Genomic DNA, 25,207 nt, shown 5'->3' with positions numbered 1-25,207 from the left:
AGACCTGAACTCCCCAGTGGATAGCAGGTAAGAGTTTTTTCAGTCAGGGGCAAATTTCAGGAAAGCAGAAGCTACAGGCAAATTTATAAATCAATACTTGGAAGCTGCACACTGGTTTTGGCCTAAAAGCTTGTGATATCTTGAAGCGAGGGCTTACAGGTTATAGGTATATTTAAAGATTTTCTGATTTGCAATTGGTTGATAAAGAGAAGCTTTGTTTAAAAATTTGGAGTCAGTAGAACTGGTTAACTAGTTACAGGGAGGTAAGTTACTCTAAGTCCCTCAAGGAGAAACTTAGAACAAAAGGCAGTAAAGTTTAGTCTTCACCTCCTCCTTATCTTGTCTATGGGGTCCTCAGTAGGGATTGAAGCCTCTGAAAGAAAATTCAGGGAGATATATTAACATTTTATATTTAGTTTTTATAGGGAAAGCAAACATCTCCGAGACCCTAATTTCTTTAGCTACTGTTTCAAGCTATTACCTTCTTTAACAGGTTACATATTTACTTCTCAGGACCTGGAATTTCTCTTGAATTCTAAGTGTCTGGAATATCTCTTGAAGAAACTTAGATTTTTTTTTTCAGTGCTGTGGCCCCCAGATCCCCTGAACAGGGGATCTATCTTACCTGCTGCAGTTCCATCTGGACCCTGAAACTCTGCTGGGCATCTTTTGAAATCTAAGTGAAGGTAGCCATGCCCTCATAACTCCTACACTCTGCACCCTGATAGAGATAGCACAGAGAAGGTGCTGCCTAATCTTACCATGCGTGCCTTTTCTAGAAGAGTGGCCCCCACTGCACCTGAAGCTGCTTCAGCCACAGTTGGGAAAACCAAGGAATGCTGTACCAGAATGAAGGGTGTGAAGTCTTAAAATCATTCTCCACTCTAAGCCCTGGCTTTCTGGGCTTGTACTGAGAGAGGTAGTGCCAACAATCTTCAAAATGTTCTCTCCCAAGCATGCTTTTTCATTCTTTTCAACATGGCCCAGGGTGAGAATTTTTCAAACCTTTAAGTCCTACTTCTCTTTTAATTATAAATTCTGCTTTTATTCATTTCTCTGTTCTTGCATTTTGGTATAAACATTCAAGAAAAGCTAAGCCACTCCCTCAATACTTTGCTTAGATATTTTTTTACCAAATATTTTATTGCTCACAGTTCTACTTTCCACAGAACACTAGGACACAAATACTATTCAGATAAGTTCTTTGTCACCTCCTAATAAAGACTGCCTTTTCTCCAGTTTCCAATAACATGTTCCTCATTTGCAACTGAGCCCATATCAAAATGGCCTTTATCATTTATGTTTCCACACATTCTGATTATGACGACTTAGGTAATTGCTAAAAAGATTAGGACTTTCTCTACAGCTCACATCTTCTGAATTTTCACCAGAATATCTCTGAATGTTCCAATCATGACAATGTATACTTTTTTAACATACATCTCCAAACTCTTCCAGCCTCTACCTATTACCCAATTCCAAAGCAACTTCTACATTTTTAAATGTTGGTTGCAGCAGCACTCCATTCTCTGAATCCATTCGTAAGGTTCCTCCTGACTTCTGTAACAGAATACCTTACACTAGGTGATTTATAAAAATTTATTGCTCATGATTCTAGAGGCTGTGAAGTCCAATATCAGGGTGCTAGCAGATTCATTGTCTGTGGAGGACTTGCTCTCTACTTCAAAGCTGGTGTCTTCTGTACGTCCCCACAGGGAGAAAAGAGAAACAGCCTCCCTCAAGTGTCTTTTGTAAGGGCACTAATTCTATTCGTGATGGCTCTGCCCTAATGACCTAATTACCTCCTAAAGAACCCTCTTGTTAATGTCATTTTGTTATGGATTTTCAACATATAAATTTTGTGGAGACAGCAACATTCAGACCATAGCACCTTCTTTTGTATTCCTCTCACATCAACACTTTCTAATCAGATGTTTTTTAACAGCGGACAGGTCTATGCTAGCCTACCCCAAAGTCCCAGCAAGCTGAGAAGCCAAAGAAAGAGGTTGTCAAATTCAGTTTCTTATGAAGCAACTTTTAATAGAGACTTATGAACAGAAGCTATAACTGTGTCGCTAATGGTGGCAAGACAAGATGATGGATTCCTGCACCATTAACCCCAGATCCAGGGACTACATACTATAGTTGAGGGACACTCATGTTTCAGAGGAAATAGGTAGGAATTTGTCTTATGGGAAAGATTTATTGTAAGTACATGCACTTACACAAAGAACAATAAACTCAATGTCTCAGAGGCATTCCAGGAACCAGAGTTGATCAGAAGTCAACATGACAGATTACGTTCCAAAATAGGGTTGCTTTAGCCTCAATAGACATCAGTTTTGAAACATTGATTTTTTTAAACTAGCCTAATTTCTAGAGTCTCTGTGTTACCAACTATGGGTTCAACAGAAATTGAAACAAGAGCCAAAAAGTTTTCCCAAACAAAGGTTTATTGGAGCTTATGCCTTGTCGTAAGCTTGTTCCCTGCAAAGGAGTTGGGAAGGCAGTTGTTTTAAAGGGGCTGTGGTGGGAAAAGAGTGATGTTCAGGCATGTAGAGTAGGGAACATTTAAGCACATGCATTGCATGTTTTATTAGCATGTTAAATCTCCATCATGGGTGTGATTTTTTAATATTATAATGAAGCTAAGGTTAAATATTGGTCATTCTCCTGGCCTTGCCCACATGTGGGAGATAGAGTTTCTTCTCTTGAGTAAGATTTATGGTGGTAGCTTCTTATGTTAGCTTCCTCAAGGCCCTGCAATCAGTCAGTGTGATGCCTTGTGCAAGATTTATAGTACAAAGTCTGGATGGTCTGGTTAGGGTCCTCACTGGCCATGGGACTCTTGGACTCTCCCATCATCGTGAAGTAGAGATCCCCAATGGGGCATGAAATGGTGGGAGGCAAGTGCCATAGCAATCTGTCTCATTTGAGTATATCTGGTATTTAAAGAGAACATTTTCCAATATTGGCCTTTTATTTCTTATCTTTTGAATTTGTAAAAGTTTTAGTGTTTTATTATCTTTGCCTCAAAGGCAATGATGAAATATTCCTCTATAAAAAGGTCTTCATTCCTCTTCATATACTCACTGATAGAAAAATCCACTTACTACTATTGGTTCACATTCTAGACCATTGAAGTCTGCAGACATGAGCAGGTCTATATAAAGGGCAGTCCAAAACCTATTGATGCTGTATGTTGGGAAAAATGAAGTACAATAGTTCTTCCTCATCTTCAGAGAATACATTCCAAGACCCTCAGTGGGTCCCTGAAATCATAGGTAAAACCAAACTTGATGTCTGTGAATAAGAACCTTTTCTGTTCATGACTTTCACTGACAAATTTAATCCCTTTTTCTTATTGACAAAGTACAAATCACACACTGTGGCCCTAACTTTTGCAGTCTGAGGTATGAATGAAAAACCAGCATTAAAGTATGTTTTCTTCTTCATAATTTCATGGATAGAAGATTTGTTCTTACCATGGACCTTAGCAAATTCAGCATACCGTTTTTTTCTTTACTTATTAAATTAAAAACTTTCTTTCTTTTTTTCTTTTTTTTACTTAAAAGAAGCACTTTACAGATTCACTTTATCATATCCAAATTGCCAGCATTACCACTCTTGTACTTTGAGACTATTATGAAGTAAAATAAAGATTACTTGAACACAGCCACTGAGATACCTTGACAATCAATCTCATAACCAAGACAACTACTAAGGGACTAACAGGCAGGTAGCATATATACTCAGAACAGCAACCAATTTAAAACTTATACATTGTTTATTTCTGAAAATTGTTATGTAATATTTTTGAACTGAAGTTCACTATGGGTAACCATAGCTATGGAAAGTGAAGCTTCAGAGAAGGTAGGACTAATATATAGCAGACTTTATAGTTTTCTTCTTTATCCCTGTGAATATGCATCAAAACTTGAAGAAGAGGAACATTGGAAGTGGCCAGTATAACTCTATCTACTCATAAAAGTACAATTTGTCTGAAAATTTCTCAAATTTTCAGTTTTAAATGGTAATCCCTTTTATTTTTAGTTTAATATTACCCCATACTACTGGATAAGAAATTGGATAAGGTTGAGGAGGAGACTAACTATTACTGAAACTTTTTCAATTTGCTAAACCTCAAAAACCTGTATACAGGAGCACTGTGTGTTTTGAGAGGAACCTCATCTGAAATTAAAACAACGCCTATTCCTGAATGTTAGGTACTAACTCAGTATCTATTGTTGTAGATGGTATTATCATCTCAAAATAGTAGAATCTTTGTTTCAATGATAAGACTTTTGGCTTGTGCCTATGTCATCATCTAATAACTATAATTGAGGACATGTAACTGTCATGAAAAGAAAGACCAATTCAGAGCAATACTAGTATGCAGATATTAGTGTAGAGTCATCATTTTCTTGTCTTTCAGAAAATCACACAGAATCAATATATAAAATAAATAATTATGCAGAAACAATTTTAATGAAACTATGTGATAGATGAAAGTCTAAACAATAAAATAATTGAAAGAGCTACCACTGCTTTCAAAAGTGAGGACATGAACTAGAGAACAAAAGGAGACATGGAGAGGGTGCTACACACAGATTTCAAATAAAGTCATCTTCAAAGTATATTTCTACATAACAAAATGTGCATCTTGAGATGTAAAAAGCTTGAAATCTCCTTTTGAAATGCTGGGCTGATGATAAAAACCTTCCATCAACCTACTTGGGTTTTTAAGAAGCAATATACATATGTATAAAGAATCTTACATAGAAGTTACATTTGGGAGATGAGGTGGAGAAAGATGTGTAAACAGAACCCTCAAGCTGTTGTATCTCTGCCAGAACACCAAATTGAACAACTATCCAATCAACAAAGCACCTTCATAAGAACCGAATTATCAAGTGAGTTATTAAGCACTTAGTTTTAACACAATAATAAAGAAAGATGCATTGAATAGTATAGAAAAGATAACCTATATTGCCTATATCACCTTTCCCCAACCCCAGGCAACATAGAGTGGAGAAAATCTGTTTGACTGGCGGAGGAAGAGTAAAGTGACTGTGGGAATTTGCATTGGAAATAAACGTTGCCCTGTCACAGTGGAACACAACATAGGGCAGATTTCTGCCAGTGCCCATGAAAGGAGCATTTAGACCAGTACTGAGCCAGATGGGAATCCTTCTACTTCAGCAGGAGGATCCCAAGTTTTAGTCAGCTGCATCATTAGCAGAATAAAGGGGCCTCAGGCCCAGAATAAATTTAAGTGGCAGTCAGAACTCAGCAACTGCAGTATTTGGGAAGCCCTAGTACTATGTCTTAGAGGCAGCAAACTTGAGGTGCAACCCAGTTTGACAACAGAAGTGGTAGCCATGGAAGTGCACGTGTCATCCCTTTTCCATCTCCAGTAATTCCAATGGGTTATTCCTGCCTGCTGCACAGACAAAACAAATTCACTGAGACCACGGTATCACTGCAAAGGCAGAGTTTAATTACCAGTAGGCTAGCAATGTTGAAGATGAAGTTATTACTCAAATTAGTCTCCCTAAGAACTCAGAGGCTAGAGTTTTTACAGATAATTTGGTAGGAAGGGGGCTAGATAATTGGTGCCACTGACTGGGGATGCAATCTAAGAGATGTGGGGAATGGCCCTTATGCACTGAGTCTGTTTCTGGATCAGGGTCGCAGGACCAGTTCAGTGATAAGTCATGGGACAGGGTGGAGTCAGTCACTGCCACAATGCAAATTTCTGAAAAACTTCTCAAAAGACCAATCTTAGCTTCTATAGTAGTGATGTTATCTATACGAGCAATTAGGGAAGTGACAAATGTTGTGACTTCTGGTCATATGACTCCCGAGCAGTCAGGGATTATAAAAACTACGCCTACATCGTAGCAGAATTCAAGCCTCTCCCATAGTCCTAATCTTATGGGCTTTCATTGGTTTTAGTTCCTGAGCAAAGATGGGGTTAGTTTTAGAGAGAAACTATTATCATTCTTGTTTCCAAGATAAACCATAAACTAAATTCCTCTCATGGTTAGCTTGACTTATGTCCAGGAATGAGCGAGAACAGCCAGGCTGTGAGTCTAGAAGCAAGATGGAGTCAACCATGCTATATTTCTCTCATTGTCATAATTTTTGCAAAGATGGTTTCACTCCAGGTAGTGCAGCCGAGCGAGGGACTCCTACACCTTGAGGACAGAAGAGGCAAGAGTACAGAGGACTTTGTCTTGCAACTGGGTACCAGCTCAGCTACAGTAAAATAAAGTACCGGGAGATTTCTAAAGTCCCAGATTCCAGGATTTTGTTCCTAGATGGTGTTTCTAGATTCACCCTGGATCAGAAAGTAATCTGTGTTCCTGGAGGAGTAGCTCAAAGCCCAACAGAATTCCCCACCTGCTGACTAATGTGGCCTTCTTCCTTGAATAAGCGTCAGCCACAGCCAGGCAGTCACAGCCATGGGCCTTTGGTGAGCCCCAGTACTGTTCTGGTCTGGAAGGCTGTGAGCTTCAGGTGTGACCCAGCCTAGTGCCAGTTTTGGTGGCCACTGGAGTGCTTGCATCATCCCTCCCCTAACTCCAGGCAGCCAAGCACAGAGAGAGACTTCTTCTACTTGGGGAAAAGAGAGGGAGGAGAGAGAGAAAGACTTTGCCTTGAAACTCAGGGAATTCTCCCTTATCTTCAGCAAATTCATGAAAGATGTGTATCTAGGAATTGGCAAGAGTCACAGTATTCCTGGCTTAGTGCACCTCTCCTCCTCCCATGCTGAAACAGCTACAGTGACTACAGTCTTAGGTAACAACACTGAGTTCTTTATGAATTCTGAGAAAGCATTCTCAAGAAGGATGGGTACAAACAAGCTTACTTTGTAAAGATTGGAATAAACACCTAACTCTACGATGCTAGCCATCAACAATCATCTACAAATATTAAGAACATCAAAGGAAATGCGACCTCAGAATATGTACTAAAGGCACCAGGCATCAACCGTGGTGAGACAGAGCTATGTGACTTCTCAGACAGGTAATTCAAAATAGCTGTCTTGAGGAAGTACAACAAACTTTAAGATAACATGGAAAAGGAATTCAGAATTCTATCAGATAAATTTAACAAACAGATGGTAATAATATTAAAAAAGCAAAAATTCTGGAGCTAAAAAATTTAATTTACAAACTAAAAACTGTGTCATGGTGTCTCAAAATCAGAACTGACCAAGCAGAAGAAAGAATTAGTGATCTAAAAGACATGCTACCTGAAACAATGATAAAAACAAAGTATGCCTACAAGATCTAGAAAATAGCCTCAAAATTGAAAATTTAGGAGTTATTAGCCTTCAAGAGAATGTATAAAAAGAACTGAGGGTCAGAAATTAATTCAAATATTAATTCATAACAAAAGAGAACTTCGCAAACCTAGAGAAAATATGAGTATCCATATGTAATAATGTTAACCAACACCAAGCAGGTTCAACCCAAATAAAACCACTTCAAGGCACATAATAATCCAGCCCTCAAAGGTCAAGGACAAAGGAAAGTTCCTAAATGCAGGAAGAGAAGAGAAGCAAATAACATTTAATGGAGGTCCAACACACCTGGCAGCAAAATTCTCAGTGTAAACCTTATATGCCAGGAAGAGATAGGATGACATATTGAAACTAATGAAGGAACAAACATTTTCAACCTATATAGTATATCCAACAAACTTATCCTTGAAACATGAAGGAGACACCTTTGACACAAAATCTTTGTCTGTGTCTATGTCCTGAATGGTACTGACTACATTTTCTTTGAGGGCTTTTTGTAGTTTTGTTTTTACATTTAAGTATTTAGTTGACAAATGGAGTTTCATTAAACTAAAGAGCATAGGCTTAGCAAAAATAAACATACAACCTACAGAATGGGAGGAAATTTTTTTGCAAACTGTACATTCAACAAAGATCTAATATCCAGGATCTGTAATGAACTTAAATGAATTTACAAGGAAAAAAAAAAACATCAAAAAGTGGGTAAAAGACATGAACAGACACTTTTCAAAAGAATACATACATGTGGCCAAGAAGTATATGAGAGAAAGCTCAACATCACTGATCATTAAAGATCAGTGCAGATCAAAACCACCGTGAGATAACATCTTACATGAGTCAGAATGGCTATTGTTAAAATGTCAAAACAAAAACAGTTCTTGGTGAGACTGTGGAGAGAAAAGAAGTGTTTATATACTGTTAGTGGAAGTGTAAAAGTTCAACCATTGTGGAATAAAGTATGGCAATTCCTCAAACAGCAAAAGACAGAAATACCATTTAACCCAGAAGTCCCATTACTTGATATCTACCCAAAGAAATACAAATCATTGAAGTATAAAAACCACATGTACACATTTGTTTATTGCAACACTATTAATGATAGTAAAGATGTGGAATCAACCTTAATGCCCCAAAATGATAGACTGGATAAAGAAAATTTGTTACATATACACTGTGGAATACTATGCAGCCATAAAAAAGAATGATTTCATGTCCTTAGCAGGGACATAGATGGAGCTGGAGGCCATTATTCTTAACAAACTAAGGCAGAAACAGAAAACCTAATACAGCCTGTTCTCACTTATAAGTGGGAGCTAAATGATGAAAACACATGGACACATAGACAGGGAACAACACACACTGGGCCTATCAAAAGGTGAAGCATGGGAGGAAGGAGAGGATCAGGAGGAATAACCAATGCATACTAGGTTTAGTACCTGGGTAACGAAATAGTCTGTACAACAAACCTCCATGACAGAAATTTACCTATGTAACGAACTTGCACCTGTACCACTGAACTTAAAATAAAAGTTAAAAAGGAAATGTGAAAGAGAAATAAAGAGTTTCTTAAACGAACTATGAGGGATTTTATCAACACTAGACCTATCTTACAAGAAATGCTATGATGAGTTCTTAATCTGAAAGAAAAGGATACTAACGAGCAACAAAAAAATACCTGAAAGTATAAAACTCACTGGTAAGGTGGCTCATGCCTGTAATCCCAGCACTGTGGGAGGCTGAGGCAGGAAGATCACCTGAGGTAAGGAGTTTGAGACCAGTCTGGCCAACACAGTGAAATCCTGCATCTACTAAAAATACAAAACATTAGCTGGGCATGGTAGCAGGCACCAGTAATCCCAGCTTCTCAGGAGTCTGAAGCAGGAGAATCATTTGAACCCAGGAAGCAGAGGTCACAGTGAGCCAAAATTGCGCCATTATACTCCAGCCTGGGCAACAAGAGCTAAACTGTCTCAAAAGAGTAAGGTAGTCTCCAAAACAGTAAAAGTTAGATATGTTAACACCCACTTTCACCATTGGTTAGATCATTGAGAAATAAAATCAACAATAAAACACCAAACTTAATCTGAACTGTTCACCAAATTAAACTAATAAACATTTGCAGAACATAATATCGAACAGCTGCAGAATACATACTCTTCTCATAAACACATGAAACATTCATAAAGACCATATGTTAGGCCACAACCCAAGTCTCTACAAATTCAAAAAAATAAAACAAAATTGTACCAAATATCCTTTCTAACCACAATGGAATAAAGTTAGAAACTGATATCAACAGGGGCTTTGGAACTATACAAATACGTGAAAATTAAGCAGTATGCTCCTGAATAATCGTTGCATTAATTTAGGATTTTATTAAGACAAATTAAAATGAGAACACAACATACCAAAACTTTTTACAGGCCCCATGCAAGTCTGAAAGCCAGCAGGGAAGTCATTAAATCTTAAAGTGCTAAAACAACCTCTTTTGATTCCATGTCACACATCCAGGACATGCTGATGCAAGGTATGGGCTCCCAAGGGCTTGGACAGCTCTGCCTCTGTGGATCTGCTGCACACAGATGCCACAGCTGCTTTCACCAGCAGACATTGAGCACCTGCGGCTTTCCCAGGCACACTTTCCCTGTGCAAGCTGTTGGTGGATCTACTATTCTGGGGTCTGGAGGATAGCGGCCTTCTTCTCATACTCCATTAGGCAGTGGGGATTCTCTTTGGGGGCTCAATCCCCACATTTCCCTTCTGCACTGCCTTAGAGAGTTCTCATGAGAGCTCCACTCCTGCAGCAAATTTCTGCCTAGACACAGGTGTTTCCATACATCTTCTGAAATCTAGGCAGATGCTCCTAAGCCTCAACTCTTGCCTTCTGTGCACCCACAGGCCCAACAACATATCACATGGAAGCTGCCAGGGTTTCTTATGGCTTGCACCCTCTGACTCAGAGGCCTGAGACATATCTGGAGCCTGTTTAGCCACAGCTGGAAATGGAGCAGATGAGATGTGGGGCCAAGCTGCATCCTGGCTCCTTCCACAAAACTATTTTTTCCCTCCTAGGCCTCCAGGTCTGTGATGAGAGGGGCTGCCACAAAAGTCTCTAAAATTCTCTGGAGGCAATTTCCCCATTGTCTTGGCTATTAACATTTGACTCTTCTTTACTCATGCAAATTTCTGTAGCTGGCTTGAATTTCTCCCCAGAAAATGAGTTTTTCTTTTATACCACATGGTCAGGCTGGAAATTTTGCAAATTTGTATGCTCTGCTTCCCTTTTAAACGTAAGTTCCAATTTCAGACCATCTCTTTGTGAAGACATATGAGTGTACACTGTTAAAAGCAGTCAGGGCACATCTCAAACACTTTGCTGCTAGGAAATGTCTTCCAACACATGCCCTTCATCATCTCTTTCATGTTCAAATTTCCACAGATCTTTAGAGAAGGGACACAATGCTACCAGTTTCTTTGCTAAAGCACAGCAAGAGTTACCTTTGCTCCAGTTCCCAATAAGTTTCTCATCTCAATCTGAGACCTCTTTAGCCTGGACTTTATTATGCATATCACTATCAGCATTTTGATAAAAAACCATTCAATAAATCTCTAGAAAGTTCCAAACTTTCCCACATCTTTCTGTGTTCTTCTGCACCCTCCATTCTGTTCCAACTTCTGCTTCCACATTTTCAGGTATCCTTTGTTGCAATGCCCCACTTCTCTGGTACCAGTTTTCTGTATTAGTTCACTCTTACACTGCTATAAAGAACTACTTGACACTGGGTAATTTATAAAGAAAGAGGTTTAATTGGCTCATAGTTCTGCAGGCTATACGGGAAGCATGGCTGGGGAGACCTCAGGAAACTTAGAATCATGGCAGAAGGCAAAAGGGAAGCTGATACATTGTACATAGCTGGAACAGCAGGAAGAGAGCAATGCTGGAGTTGCTACACACTTTTAAACAACCAGATCTCATGAGAACTTGATAGAGACAGCACTAAGGCAATGGTGCTGAACCATTAGAAACCATTCTTGTGGTCTAATCACCTCCCACCAGGCCCCACCTCCAACAGTCAGGGTCACAATTTAATATGAGATTTGGGTGGGACATGAGCCAAACCATATCATTCAACAAATTTTTAGCCAGTCCAACTAAATAAAAAAGGTAAAAGACCCAAATCAGTAAAATCAGAAGCAAAAAGGAGTGCTTACAACTGATAACACAAAATTCAAAGGATCATTTGAGAAAATTGCAAGCAATCATATGTTAATAATTTGGAAAACCTGGAAGAAATGTTTATGTTTCTAGACACCTACAATGCAGCAAGTTTGAAGAAATACAAAATCTGAATACAACAATAAGAAGTAATGAAACAATAATAAAAATTATCCTATCAGAGAAAAGCACAAGACCTGATCACTTCACTACTGTATTTTACCAAACATTTAAAAATGAACTAAGGCCAATCCTTCTCAAACTATTTCAAAAAATCAAAGAGGGACTACTTTTAAATTCATTCTATGATGCCAGTATCTCTCCGATACAAAAAGTAGACAAAAATACAACAATGAAAAATCTATAGGCTAATATCTCTAATGAACACAGATGAAAAAAACTCTCCACAAAATATTAAAAAATTGAGTAACATATTAAAAAGATCATTTATCATGATCAGTTGGGATTCATTTCAGCAGTGCAGAGATGTTTCAACATATCCAGTCAATAAATTGAATACATCACATCAACAAAATGAAGAAGAGTAACATATGATCACTTCAATCTGTATCAGAAAAGCATTCAGTTATCCTTTCATGTTAAAAACTCTCAAAAAACTGTTTAAAGATGGAACATGCCTCAAGTTAATAAAGGCCATATATTACAAACCCACCGTTAGTATCATACCGAATAGGAAAAAATTTAGAGCCTTTTCTCTAAGATATTGAACAAGACAAGGATGCCAACTTTCATCAGTTTTATTCAACCTAATGCTGCAAGTTCTATCCAAAATAATTAGACGAGAGACACAAAATGGGCATCCAAATAAGAATGAAAGAACTGAAATTATCCTTGTTTGCAAATGATATAATCTTATATTTTAAAAACCTGAAGACAAAAATCTATCTGAATAAAAAAAATTAACTAAATTTGCAGGATACAAAATCAACAAAGAAACATCACTATCATTTCTATATGCCAGCAGCAAAGATTCTAAAAAAGAAACCAAGATATTAACAATATGTACAATAACTACAAAAAAAAAAAAACCTGGAAATAAACTTAACCAAAAAAGTCAAAGATCACTATAATGAAAATTGTAAAACATTGATGTCAGAAACTAAAGAGGACACAAATGGAAAGATAGTCCATGTTCTTGGTTTAAGAAAAGCCAATATTGTTAAAATGTCCATACTACTCCAAGCAATCTACAGATTCAATGCAACGCCTACCAAAGTACCAATGATATTCATTACAGAAAAAAAATTCTAAAATTATATATATAGATCAACAAAAGAACATGGCAAAGTCCATATATGACAGTTATATCGATTAACCAAAGAACCAGAATAGCGAAAACAATTCTGAGCAAAAAGAGCAAAGCAGTAGGCATTACATTACTTGCCTTTAAATTATACTACAGAGCTATACTAATTAAAACACCATTGTACTGGCCTAAAAACAGACCTATGTTTCTGTTCCTATGAAACGGAACAGAAACCCATTAAATAATCCACAGATATGAAACTGGTTCAAGTGTCCCATAAAAGCAATATTTATGGGTTTTTGAACAAACAATGATTGACCCTTTGAGTCTTAAAACTTACATTTGTCTCATCTGTGTTCCTTCTTTAGAAAACCAACCCTCAGGCATGGAATTAAAACTCATCAGAGTACCACATCCAGGCAATGAGATACCATATCCCTCCATCTTGATTACTTCCTTACCTCTTTCTAATTCCTGTTTCCCTTTTTCCCTGCTACCTATATCCCCCAATTTTAGGCAGTCAGAGAGAAAGATTTCAGACTGAACCCTCATTCTCCATAGCTGCAGCACTCAATCAGTTACTGTTCTCTGGAAATGTTTGCTGTCTCAGTAATTGGCATTCTGTGTGGCAAACAATGGGACCTAGACTTGATCCCTGACATTTTAATAACACACATGCAGCCAACTCATTTTCAACAAAGGCACCAATATTATACATTGGGGAAAGAACAGTCTCTTCAATAAGTGGTGCTGGGAAAACTACATATCCATATACAGAAGGATAAAACTAGACAACTATCTCTTGTAGCATTAAAAAGGTCATGTCAGAATGGATTAAAGGGCTAAATGTAAGACCTCAAATTTTGGAACTATTAGAAGAAAACATTTGGGAAAATGTTCCACTACATTGTGCTGGGAAAAGATTTATTGAGTAAGACCTGAAAAACACAGGCAACCAAAGCAAAAATGGTCAAATGAAATTACATCAAGTAAAATGCTTTTGCACAGCAAAGGAAACAATTAACAAAGTGAACAGACAACTCACAGAAGAGGAGAAAATATTTGCGAACTATTCAACTGACAAAGCATTTGTAACCAGGATATATAAAGAATTCAAACAACTCAATAGCCAAACAAAACAAAACAAAACAAAACAAAACAAAACCTAATAAAAAATTGAAAAAGAAAAAAACATAAGAATAGACTTTTTCCAATTTTTTTTCCAAAGAAGACATACAAGTCGCCAAAGGGGATATGAAAAATGCTCAATATCACTAATAATCTGAGAAAGGCAAATCTGAACTACAAGGAGATATCATCACCCCTAAGTAAAAAAATCAGGCAAGGAAAGGGGAATGCTCACACACTGTTTGTGGGAGTGTAAATTACTATAATTAGTATAACCAGTATGGACACTCCTCTAAAACTACAAGTAGCACTACCATGTGATCCTCCAATCCCCTAAATGAATATATATCCAAAAAGAAAGAAAATCAGTATACTGAAGATGTATCTACACACCCATGTTTATTCAGCACTATTCACAAGAGCCAAGATATGGAATTAACCTACATGTCCCTCAACAATGAATGGATAAAAAAAAAAAAATGTGGTACATTATACACAGTAAAATATCAGTCAGGCATAAAAATAATGAAATCCTGCCATTTGCTACAGCATAGTTAGGACTGGAGGACATTATGATAAGTAAAATCAGTCAGACACAGAAAGACAAACACCTCATGTTTTCACTCATACGTGGGAGCTAAAAAAAAGTTGATCTCATGGAGCTAGAGAGCAGAATTATGGTTACCTGAGGTTGGAAAGGGCAAAGGGGATGGAGAAATAAAGAAGGGTTGGGTAACGCAAAAGTTACAAAAATGCAATTAAATAGAAGGAATAAGATCTAATGATTGGTAACATAATAGGGCAACTACAGTTAATAATTTATTGTATATTACAAAATAACCAGAAGAGTAGAACTGGAATGTTCCTAACACATAGAAATGATATCTGTTTGAAGCAGTAAATATCCTGATTACCCTGATTTGATCATTTCACATACTATCAAAATATCACATTCACCATAAATATTTACAACTATTATGCATCCATAAAATAGAAATAAAAATGTTTTAATGTCATATTTATAGTTTGGTTCTGGTGTATGTATAGACAGAGAGACCAAAAAACAGAAAAGTATGTCTAGAAGTAAATGAAATTTACACTTACCACATAGAAGGTCCATGCTATAATCTTAATGTTTGTATTTCTCAAAATTCATATGTTGAAATATAACCTAATGCTGTATCAATGTGTAGTATTAGAAGTTAGTGCCTTTTGTAGGTGTTTAGGTCTGATATAAACTTCTGTTGTTTACAAGCCACTGAGTCATGGTATTTTGTTATAATTCCCCTAACAAATAAAGGTAGTTTTTTTCAAATAAGTGAGAAAATTATGGTTTATACAAAAATTATATTAGATAAACAAAGTAGTTATTTCAGTGAAAAGATTAAATCTTCACCCTTCCCCTATACCCCACACAAAAATAACTCCATCGGATCAATTTCAGTTGTAAAATAAAACTTTATAACAATGCTTGAAGAAATCATGAGAGATGAAATTTGGGGAAGAAAAATGGGAAGAAATCATGGCAAAAGTATGACACAAAAGTTAGAAATTATAGAAGACAAAACTGATAAATTTGACCAATTAAAAAAATAACATTGCTCAAAACCATAACATAAAAAGTAAAAAGACAAATGATAAATTAAGAAAACATTTGCTAATTGTGCAATAGATAAAGAAATAATACATTTAATATATAAAATATTCTTACAAATTAACAACAAAAATACCCAAGAAAGAACTGGCAAAGGAGGGTTCAGATAAAACAAAGTATAAATGACTCTTAAACATATTTTCAAAAGCTCAGCCTAAATTCTAATAAGAAAAGTACAAATTATATTAAGATAAATCATTTTATTAAAATGTTGATTTTTATAACAAGATAATACTGTGTTTGCGGAGGGAAAGATAAACAAGTATAGCTATTGTGGTTAAGACAATAAATTGGAATAGTCTCTGGGGAAAAATATCTGGTAGGATCTATCAAACTTACAAATGCAAATTTATTTTACCAGGGAATTCAATTTCTATACATTTATACTGCAAATACACTTACATTTTATTGTAAAGTTTTGTATTAATAACTATGTTTTTTAGTTATAACTGAGTTGGGAAATTATCTAAATAATGATCCATAGAGCTACTTAAAAAAAACCATATACAATCCAACTTTGTGCTATTTAAAAAGAAAACTATTAGTTGACAAAGAGCCAACTCGTGTGTGCATATTTGTATGCATTTATAAGTAAAAAAAGAGGGAAACAAAGCACAATGCAGAAGAGTATCAGAGTGTCATAATTTTTAGAAACAAAGGTAGAAAATTATATTCAGATGCATTTATAAGTGTGTGTTTGCCTGAATTTACATAAAATATCTATGATAGTGTAAAAGAGACACTAATGGCATAATGTGTGATGTGGTTCTATGAAGGGGATCTGAGTAATGGGGGAAAATGGATGAGTGCCTGGTATTTAATTCCTTTAAACTTGAATTTATTCAAATTCAATTGAATTGTGAACCAGGTGAGCATATCATCTATTCAAAAATATATAAACAAAATATTTGTTTGAAAAAAACATTAAATGAAATTTTTATATAGACTACAAGAAAGCTTGTTTGCCCACATACCTTCTGAGGTATTGAAGACCAGCTACCCATGTGTTGACTTGCACTGCTTAAGTCAATGTAGTTAGACAAAGACAGCAAGAAAGAGGCCTCTGAGCTTCTGTCTGTGTATGTGATTAGGCCATGGAGAGGGGTGGTGGCCATGTGACATGAGGGAGACCTTAATCCTTTTAATCTTAGACGAGGCAGGAAACAACAGTATGAGTGTCATGTGCAGCTTCAGGAACTAACAAGAGTCAGATTATTTAGAAGGACCTGGCTCTCAGTCAGCATCCACACAGAAGAGGATTAGAAGTTCTGGTATTTTTATGAGCACTAAATTTTAATACACAGTGTCTCAACTAAAAAGTAAGGATGAATGTATGTCACATTCTGACAACTAATATTGAAAATTCTCTTTGCATGCAAGAGCAAGTAAAATGATAAGGTTAGAGAGAGAAAAGTGTCCTGTTCAATATCTAGCAAAATAGGAGAGAGGACAAAAATAAATGTTATTCTTACTGACCAAATCTAACAACTGGGTGTAGAAATATATTTCTCATCTCTCCCAATCAATAATATTTAATTTTGTTGAGGGGATGCTTGAGAAGACTAACCAGTTTTCTTTGGTAGCTAATGTAAGGGTTTCAGCCTGAATATCTGTTGGATTCCTGTTTTATGCTTTCAGTTCAAACACTATATTAAAGAATTTCCTATAGTTAATCATGGCTATAATCTTGGAATTTGAGTGGGTTCTTCCAGCTTCAAACTCATATCTTTAACCATTTTTGATAAATGTTATTCTGTCACACTTCTGGTTTACCTCTGTATGTTTTCTCAGGCAAATCATATTTCCAAGACTTTTGAATTCTATTGTCTGTATTTTTCCAAACCTACATTGTTTTCTACCTCTTCACCATTTTTAAATCTTTTCTAGCGTCTTTCTTGATTGTTCATCCATGTATCTATCATGCATGGTGTTTCCTATAGCTCTGACTTCCTCTATTACAGTATCGATTCATGAATAATATTATAAAACTAACTGTTCTTTTCATTGTAGAGCCTGCACTGAAGAATGGCTACCTGCCATCTTCTTGTTCATAAGCACATTATAGGCTAAAAACACAGATGCCAAAGCATGCTTACGTTTTCTGATTTTTTTAACCTAATTTACCTAATTGCTCACTAAGATCTCATTAGCTTTTCTTGTTCTTGGCTTTCAATTTGCTCTATGATTTGTCACCTAACTTTAGACTCTTGGTTTATTTATTTATTTATTTTTTATTGGCCTTTAGGGAAAGGTTTGCCAAATTAATTCCTCAACTACACCTCTTGATATTGAGTGGAATTTCAATGATTCTGCCTTCTTGCCTATTTATTACCATTTAAAAATTTCTATAATCCTCTTAAGACAATTACTTCTATTAATTTTCTACTGCTGCATAACAAATTACCACAACCTTAACAGCTTAAAACAACATACACGTAATGTCCTGCTTCCATGAGTCAGTGTCTTGGCATACCCGAAATAGATCCTTTTCACAGGGTCTCATAAAGTTGCAATAAAGAAGAAGGGCAAAGTTGTGCATGCTTGTAGTCCCAGCTACTCAGGAGGCTGAAGCAAGAGAATTGCTTGAGTCCAGGAGTTTAAGGGTGCAGTGAGCCATGATCACCCCTACTACACTCCAAACTGGGTAGTAGAGCAAAATATTGTCTCAAAGAAAAAAAAAGAAAGAAAAGAAAAAGAAAGAGTTCAAAAAAGATCTCAGCCAGGGCTGTGGTCTCATCCAAGGTTAGGAGTCATCATCTAAACTCATGTGACTATTGCCAGAATTAACTTCCTTACAATTATAGAACTGATGTTGACTTGCTTGTTGCCAGACCAACAGCAAATCTCTTAAACATAAATGAAGGTTCCAGTCTCTATAAAAATGCAGGCCTGATTAGGTAACCCCACCTAGTATAATATCTTTTTTGATTAACTCAAAGTCAACTGACTAGGGATCTTAATTTTCATCTTTTTTTTTTTTTTTTTAACTTTTGCCATATTCCATACTCATGGCATTGATATGCCTTCTAACAGGCTGGTCTCACCCACACTCAAGGTTTGGTGATTATTCAAGGGCATAGATCTTTGAGAGCTATCTTAGAATTGATCTATGGATGTCATGCAATCTTAATATAAATTCCAGTGGGTCTTTTTATTGAAATTGAATTTTGTAAATAAGGAAATACAAATGACTTACAATAGCAAAAATAACTTTTAAAAGAGGAGTATATTCAAAAGACTTAATCTTTCATTTCTATGCTTACTTCCAATACATGATGTTGGCATAAATTGATTTACTGGAAAATACATTATTGAAACAGAAAAAAGTGTCCATAAAAATAGCCATATATATATGGTCAATTTATTTTAACAAAAGTTTCATGAGAAATAAGGCAAAAGGAAGAGTATATTCAAAAATGGTGGGAGACAAACTGAAAATTTAAACTTTGAAATTCTACCTCACCATACACATAAAAATATTAATTTATTGCGTACTTTAAATTTGAATTTAAAAGCTAATATATAACACTGCTAGAAAAAATAAATAAAATAATATGTTTATTGCCTTGGGGTAGGCAAGATTTCTTAGACAGAAAACAGCAATGAAATGAAAGATAAGAAAATGATAGATTGAATTTCATAAATTTAAGAACTTATGCTCATCGAGAGACACGTTTAAGGAAATGAAAATTCAAGACACAGACTGGGAGAAATGATTTATAACGCAAGTATCTGACAAATAACTAGTATTTATGTGTTTGTGTAGAACATATTCTTTAAAACTCTTAAGCAACTCAATAATTCTACAGTAGGCAGAAACTTCACAGAGAATATAGACTTAATGGCTAAGTTCATAAAATAGTGATCAGTATTATTAATCATCTTAGTATTGCAAATTGGAAATCACAATGAGATATAATTTCAAAGCCACTAGATCAGCAATAATTAAAAGTAATAGCAACAACAAAAGTTGGTAAAAATGTTGAGCAGCTAAAAATCATCATACATTGCTGGTGGAAGTACCCAATGGCAAAATCACATTAGAAATTAGTTTGGTCTCCATTTCCTATGAATTTGTTCCTTATTTTACAATCCAGTAATTCAATTTCTCAGTATTTACACAAAATAAATTTGTGAAACACGTTTACAAAAATGAATATATAAGAATATTTACAGTATCTTCCTTTACAATAGTTGTTTATAATTTGGTTTGGAAACAACTCAATGAAAATTAAAAGGTAAATAAATTAAAATAGAATATTGTGTATTTATAGAATGTAATGCTAATCAGCAGAAAAAGGAATATACTAATGATATATACACAATATGGATTAATCTAAAATGTATTATGTTGATTAAAAAAGAATCCAGCCACACACACACACATGCACGTTCTCTCTATGTTGTATGATTTCATTAATGTAATGTTTAAGAACAAGCAAAACTAGGTCATAGTGATAGAAATAATGACACTGCTTGTCCTTCGGACAGGAGTTGACTAGAAGTAGGCATGGGGACTTTTTGAGGTGATGGCTATTTGGCTTATGTAGTGTACTGGTCTCTAGTGGTCTATGGTTTTCAAACCTGGTTTCAGATCACATCCCTACGCCCACCATTTATTTATTCTATCATTTTGGCAAGTTTTCTCATGGGATAAAAATAGTGCTCCTTCATGGGATATTTATGAGACTTGAATGACATAATCTATGCAGAGTACTTATGAACAAATACCCAGTAGTGTTAAGAAGTGCATAACAGTTAATAATAGTCTATTATTGTTTTGTCAGTAGTACATTAAGGTATGAAGCATGGCACTAGAGTCACTATAGTAATCTTGTTACGTATATGAAAGTAAAGCCATGGTTCTGTTTTAAAACGTTAGGATCTTATTTAAACAGTGAGACTTTTGCACTGCCAGGTATTCATGAAAAAGTCATATCTTTCAAAAGGCAGGCGGAATGGAAAAGACAAACTCCAGGTAAGCTTCAGAGCTGAAATAAAATTTCCTTGTCTTTGGTAAGTAAAATATTAATTGTTGTTGAGATGTCTTGGTTTCTGTGACATACAAGGAAAAAGCAAAAACTAATATTATTGATCATGCAAACCAACATTTGTTTACTATATTGTTATATATATGTAACAACATATTGTTATATGTAACAATACTATACTGTTTACTATATTATTTATATATAACTATATATTGTTATATATATGTTACATATATAACATATGTTATTTTTGTTTTCATTTATTCTAAGAGTAAACAGTTGGTGTTGGTATCTCTATTTGAAACAGCTCATATAACTTGTCTGAGTTTACTTTGAGTGCAGCAGAGACAATATTTGAGCTACAATTAATCTGGCTTTTTTCCCCTGGGTTTATCTGTTTGTTTCTTAAAATTGTAAACTATTATTTATTTTTAATTAACAAATAAAAATTGTATATATATTTATGATGTATAACAATATTTTAAAGTATGCATGCACTCTGGAATGCGTAAATCAAACTAATTAATATATATATTACCTAAAATATTTATCAATTTTTGTGTCAAAAACACGTAAGTCTAGTCCCCTAGTCCCTTAGCAATTTTCAAGTATACATCATTATTAATTATAGTCACCATGTTATATAATAAATCCCTAGAAATCCTTCCTTCTAAGTGAAATGCTGCATCCTTTGAACACCGTCTCTTAAATTCCACTTTCCCATCAGGCCGTGGTAACCATCATTCTATTCTCCACTTCAGTGAGTTTGACTTTTTAGATTCCATAGTGAAAGAAAGCTAGGTGTTGGGACAGAACAGAAATGAGCCATAATGCTTATGAAGCTTATGAAGCCAAGAAGTAGATGTTAAAAGTTGTGTTTACTTTTGCTTTAAAAAAAAAATAGACTGTATTTTTGGTTTGTGTATCTATAGTTTCTCTAACCATCATTTCTGTATTATTCCCTTATGGTTTAGTACAGTGATTTTTGAAAAGTCTACTTTATTTAGGCTCTGCAAAAAGAAAACAGTGAGTGGACATGTATGGCTAGTTCACTAAAAGCAATACTATTTTTAATAATAATGATAATAGCTAGAAACTTTTAGGACTTTACATAAACCATGGCTCAAGAATGTCATATGCATTAGCTCATGTGAGAAGCCAAACAGAACTCCACAGTATGCACTGTTGTGGTGGTAGATGCCATAGATTGGCTACTTCGACAGTATTTCTGATTTCTCTTTATTGTGCTTTCTTTGAGAAGCTGAAATGTTACTTTTTTGAAGCTCCCTTGACACCGTTTCTTTTCTTTTTTTTTTTTTAAGAGTATGTCAATTTGATACATTTGCACATAATTAGAACTCAGAACTATATGGGAGAAATGCAAGGTACAAGGCTTACATTTTGGTGGCATCCGTCACATGGTTCAGTGGGCAGAAGCTTTCTAATGCCATGATTTACTATACCTCCATATCAGTTTTCCACATAAAAGGAGAAACATAGGAGAAACAATAAAATTCTGGGGCTTGACTGGTTTCTGAAAGTTCAGCCTAAACCTGGTTCCTTTTTTTATTTAACACATTTTATAAGCATCTTAAATCTTTCTTCCTAAACTAGCTAGCTTTTTTTGTGTTTTAGACAGAAACCTTATAGATACTTTTATTATTGCTTTGTTGCAGAAGATGAAAATGAGGCATACAGAGCTCAAGCATATTGCCTAAGAAAATTTCACTAGAGCAGTACACTATAAGAGACATATCATGGCTGTAAGATTAATGACGACCATAGGTTCCACTCAATCACCTTGCAGGGCCTACACCACATGTCACTTAGCAGCACGATACAACCTGGCCTGGGGACATAATGCTCATAAACTTTAACACAAAACCTTCAAGAATAGCTTAAACTTTTTTCATGAAAGAAACATTTGGTAACTGACCAGGTCTGAATAACAGGTATAGAAATAGAAAAATAATTTCTCAAATCCTGAGAATGAGCTCCAGATGGGGTCCCTCCTGGTTTGTGGTCATCTGACCCCTTCACATTATCTAGCCCATACCCCTGGCCTGCTCCTGCTATCCATCCTGTATGAGAATTTCCAGAATAAGCTGCCTGAAAATCAGGCAATATCGGAGGTTTGTCTTTGGCACAAAGTGAATGGAAGGTGAGAGTTCACCCTTGGAGAGGCTGCTCAACTAGAAATGTCTGAGATCCCCCCCCAAACAAAGCAACTAGTAAATACTAGAGCCAGGAATACAAGTATATCTATCTGCAGAACCCATACTAAACCTCTGCCTTATATTCCTGTTAATCAAAGTATATAGAGGGCTACACATTCCTAAAGATCGGCTGTGTATCCCTAAGGACTGACCAGCAGTAGTTAAAGCACGTAGGTGTAAGAGTATGGTGAGCAGTAGAAAAGTGATGTTGAAATGTTGGACAGCTTGGTATTTGCAACTGAAAAACTCCCTTCCAAAATCAATTTTAAATAATTCTGATTGTTGCTTTACTATTAAATAGAGTTTTCTATTACACAGTTGTACTCCTCATTTGGGACAGAATTATTATAGTTTAAACATTTTTCTTGTCTTAACAAATGACGATAACAATTCAATAGCTTTTACAGTGTCCTTCTTTAATTTTTTTTTTAATAGAAGACTAGTGATACAAGTCAATGTAGTATATTTATTTAAACTCTCCTGAGATGGACAGAGTAGAGAGAATAGTTAATGATTTAAACATGATAATAAGTGGCATTAAATAAATAAGCTCTAGTCCTAACTTTACCACTTATAAGACAAATAAGCTAAGCCACCATTTTATTTATTTGAGAATCAGTTTTCTTCACATGTGCAATGGGATAATGATGCTGTTGACCTCAGGGATGAATGAGGTGCAAATCATATAGGTAATAATATTTGTTATGTCATCTCATGCCTTTCATAGCCATTTCAGTGTACTCAGACACAAATTGTAGGCTGGTGACTTTAAACATACTTAGAATCCTGAAGATATATAGATTGTCAAATTTGGGACAATAGATACAAAATGAATACCATTTGTCTTAGTCCATTTGAGGGGCTATAACAAACTGCCATAAACTGGGTGACTTATAAACAACAGACATTTACTCCTCACTGTTCTGAAGCTGAGAAGTCCAAGATCAAGGTGCTGGCAGATTCGATGTCAGGTGAAGACCTGCTTCGAAATTCAGATTGATCCTTCTCGATGTGTCCTCACAAAGTGGAGAGAGACAAAGCAGCTCTCTGGGGTCTCTTTTATAAGAGTACTAAAACCATCCATGAATAGTGCTCTGCCCTCAAGACTTAATTAATTCCCAGAGGTCCTACTTCCTAATATGACCATATTAGAGATTAGGTGTCAACATATGAATTTTGTGAGGCCATAAACACTCAGGCCATAACACCATTCAATATATGAGGCAAAAAGAAAAAGAAAAACAAATAAGCCAAGGCAAAAAGAATTATACTGTAATTTAGAAAGCTGTCAATGAATATGCAAGTAGCTCCCCGACTGTGTAAAATATTAATGGCAGTTTCTTTAGTCCAAATATAGTAACAAAATCGCAAGTCGTTGTCCATGAGTAAGGTACCATATTGTTAACACTTAGAAAAATGACTGTTGTTACATCCAATTTGTTGTATGTAAGAAATAAATTGGATTGCATCAATACATGAGCAGACAAGTCTTATTGTCTGAATGTGTTAGTTGAAACAAATAGAACAATTATGTTAAAAAGGCATCCAAGAGAAATATAATGATTCCCTGTTTCAAATAGCCCAGGATGTAATTATTAGAACTGATTAAGCCTTGCTTTATTACAATTACGGTAATATAGTTCCAGTGATTTAGGGACATGTTTCAGATTTTCAATAGAGATAGCTCATTTTCAATAAGAATCAATCAGCATCAATTGTCTAGAAACAGAAATAGCTTATGAAAATGAATTAGGGATATGAAAAAGGGAAGAGAGTGTCTAACATTTATCTAGCACCTACTGTGTACCCAACTTTTAGATTAAGTACTTTGCATGCACTATCTCATTTAATTTTCATTGTAACCCTTTGTTACAGCTTAACTAGGTCCTTTATAATTGAGAAAATTGAGAATTGGGATGGTGCATAGATTGTTAATGACAAAAGTGAGTTTTTAACCCAGGTCTATCTGGTTCCAAAGCCTTATTCACCATACGACCTTGACTTTCAAAAAGGGCAGATTTTGAGCCCACCCTGGAAATTGTTTATTGCAGAAACATAATTGTACAATATTTCCAACCAAGTAACTTCCAAACTCAATGCATTAATTTGAAAACATGCTTCCATAACAGAAAAAAAAAGGTCTTGGAGAAAACATAATTTCGTAAGTTGGGAAGGATATAGGGATCATCTATACTTACTGTCTTCATATTTGGAAGACAAAACATTCATGTATTAAATAATTCACTTAAAGAACGTCTTATTTTGGGCATTCTACTAAATGTGAGTAGGCATAAACTGGTGAGGGGATATGTTAAGTCATGGGGATAGTCATTAACTAGTATCAGTCTGACCCACAACATGTGAACACCTCTGTTTCCTAAAAGATATACCTATGCATGTGTATGCAAACATGCAAACAAAAA

This window comes from Mandrillus leucophaeus, unplaced genomic scaffold (genome assembly GCF_000951045.1).
Source record: "Mandrillus leucophaeus isolate KB7577 unplaced genomic scaffold, Mleu.le_1.0 Scaffold1230, whole genome shotgun sequence".
In the NCBI taxonomy this organism is placed as follows: Eukaryota; Metazoa; Chordata; class Mammalia; order Primates; family Cercopithecidae; genus Mandrillus; species Mandrillus leucophaeus.
Note: the sequence above shows the minus strand (reverse complement) of the source record.